This window comes from Eumetopias jubatus, unplaced genomic scaffold (genome assembly GCF_037043125.1).
Source record: "Eumetopias jubatus isolate StellerSeaLion01/CBP00866 unplaced genomic scaffold, mEumJub1_p1.0 scaffold_10, whole genome shotgun sequence".
NCBI classification, from domain to species: domain Eukaryota; kingdom Metazoa; phylum Chordata; class Mammalia; order Carnivora; family Otariidae; genus Eumetopias; species Eumetopias jubatus.
The window spans coordinates 126,413,332-126,415,902 of NW_028274816.1; the positions used below are offsets into that span (position 1 = coordinate 126,413,332).

A 2,571-nucleotide genomic window follows, 5' to 3' on the forward strand; every position below is an offset into this window, starting at 1 on the left:
TTACTGGTGAAATTGCTTACAGCTTGAGGGAGAGCAGGCAAATATGATTGGTAACTACTTTTAAATCACTGCTGAAAAAGTATGGTTTAAACATAATCATTTCCCCCAAAGTGACTAGTTACCTCTAAATGAGTGTGGCACATAATTCATACAATTCTCCTGGATGTATGTGCACTCATGGATAATGTGCTAAGAATATGGCAATTGTGTTTTTCACTCTGGAATAAGTCCTCAGTCCCCACCTTGTCCTGTCTTGTCCCCCATTTCATGTCCCACAAGCTAGGGCCCCATTGTTCATTACTAACCACATGTGACGGTCCTCAGCTGGGTGCCCTACCTCTCATGTACCCCCTCTCAACGTGCTCTGCACACAGGTGCCTGGTTTATCTTCCTGAACAACTTCCAACTTCGCATCGCTCTGTTCAAGAATATCTGGCAGCTCCCTATTACGTTTGCCAGTGTGTTATAGTGAGTTAACACTCGGAATATACACCCAGCGCTCTGCTACATTCATACATCACACAAAATCCTCTTCACTTCATGAGGTAGTAGTCTTTTACAGATAAGGAGACAAGCCCAAGAGACCAGAGTACTTTTTTTTTTTACCACCACATGAGCTTTATTTGCACAATCTGTAAGATTTCGGAATCTGTCCTATGAGGGAAGAAGGGGCCTTCTTCTCACACCTGTTACTAAACTGCAAATTAATTGATCAAACTTACCGTTGACAATTTTTAGCCCGCTTTAATTACTGTGATCATCAAGGGGGAAAAACCTTTTCGTAAGACACTCAGCTGCAAAGGGCCGGCAGTGTGGGACTCGCCCTCAGTGATCCTGCACCACTCTGGAAAATGCGCCTTCGGGCTCTTTCCCGCCCCCCAGGGCGGCCGCAAATCCTGCCTGTCGCCTCCTTTTGGCCAAAGCCGCCAGAGATGTAAAAGTCTTTGCTCCATAGACGGCTCCAGCCGCAAGTACTGTTGCGCTCCGCCTGGCGCTTAACTAAACGGACAGTGAATGCTGGGTCCTGGGAAGCAGATGTTATCGGACTCATCCCGAGTGTCCCCGCGTTCCTCTTCTTCAGTCTCCCTGCTTTGGGGCATTTCACAAACGCTCTGGTCACAGCTCTGAGCGCCGGCCTGAAGCACCGAACCTTCCTTGGCCGGAAGTGCCGCGCGCCCTGCAGCCCCTGGACCCGCGCGTGGCGGCCAGTGAGGCGGCTCCGCAGCCAGAATTACCCCCCACCCCCACCCCAGCCCAGTCCAGCCCAGCCCCCGCCATCAGCCGCCCTTTGCCTACCGAGCGCTTCCTCATCCCTTGCGAGTTGCCCTCTGCGGGGCTGCCCAGCGCAGTAGGAAGAGGGGACGTCCTGTATTCTGCCGCCGGCTCAGACACTTCTAGGCCATGGGCTAGGGTTCAGCTTTCTTATCTGCAAGATGGACTCTAGCAACTTTACGCAGTTGTAAAGATCGAATCAAGTAAAAGATGACAATGGTACAGAATTCCTCAGAATGTTCTCAAGAAATAATGTGGGGGGTGGGGGAGAGGGACTTTTCCATTCGACCGCAAGTCCCTGGGGAGCCAGAGCAGCGTCTGTTCCTTAATATCGTGTGCATGAACTTTATGCAGAAACTGTCAGGCAACTCTTCTAAATTCAGTTAAATCTGGCTCAGAGCCCCGTCCTCCGGGGCTTAGGCAAACAGAGAAGAAAAAAAAATAATCTTGGTCATAATTGAATCTCCTTCCCTTTGCCTCTGGGTTGTGCAAAGGTTCCAAGAGTCTTTCAATGTCCAGAACGTTCGGGGCAGGCACTCTGATCCACACTGAACCCCACTGATATGTGTTCACTATCTGAGCCCACGGAGTCCTCCTTGAAGCCACCAGCTGCTTTGCCTCCATGTCACCTTTGAGCACACGGATCTTTGCCAAAGAGCTCCTGGGCCTGGGGCTCGGCCTCCCTGGCACACCCCAAACCACAGCCCTTCCCCTGAGCTGGGGGCACTGTGAGGGAAGGGGACACTGGCAGAGCGCGAGGCCCAGCTGATACCAGTGACCACCCCCCCCCACCTCCCAGTCGGCCAGTGTGCTCCCAAGGTTCCCTCGCTCTTCCCACCTTCTTCTTGCCCCCCGCCCCCATGAAACGCCACTCTCCCAGACACAGACTGTTGCGGTCTCCTCTGTGGGGCTGGTGAGGTGAAAGAACGAGATGCTAACTCCCTCAGGAGCTCCCCCCCGCCAGCGGTAACCTCAATACCTGGCACAAGGTAGACATTAAGTGCTTGTTGAGTAAATGGAGGAAGGAATTAAAACAAAACAAAAAAATGCCACAAAGTTTTAGCTCTAATTTGCTGTGTCCGGAAGCTCAGGACCCACACCCCAGCTCTCAGGGGTAGTCCTGCCCCGTGTCTTCTTGTCTCCACACAGCTCAGAGGGAGGGCCTCCCAGAGCACGCTGTGATCTGCCCACTCCTTAGGACTGGGCAGTACAGAGTCGGAGTCCTTCCAGGCCCCTCCCTCAGGGGACATTGGGTAGTGTCCGGAGACATCTTTGCTTGTCACAACTGTGGCCGTTCGT

General features: G+C 52.6%; 1 pseudogene; it reads right to left on the reverse strand.

Annotated features, from left to right (window-relative positions):
* Window positions 1-825: 825 nt before the first annotated feature.
* On the reverse strand, window positions 826-1,228 carry LOC148163486 (large ribosomal subunit protein bL20m pseudogene; annotated as a pseudogene).
* Between the last annotated feature and the right edge of the window lie 1,343 nt (window positions 1,229-2,571).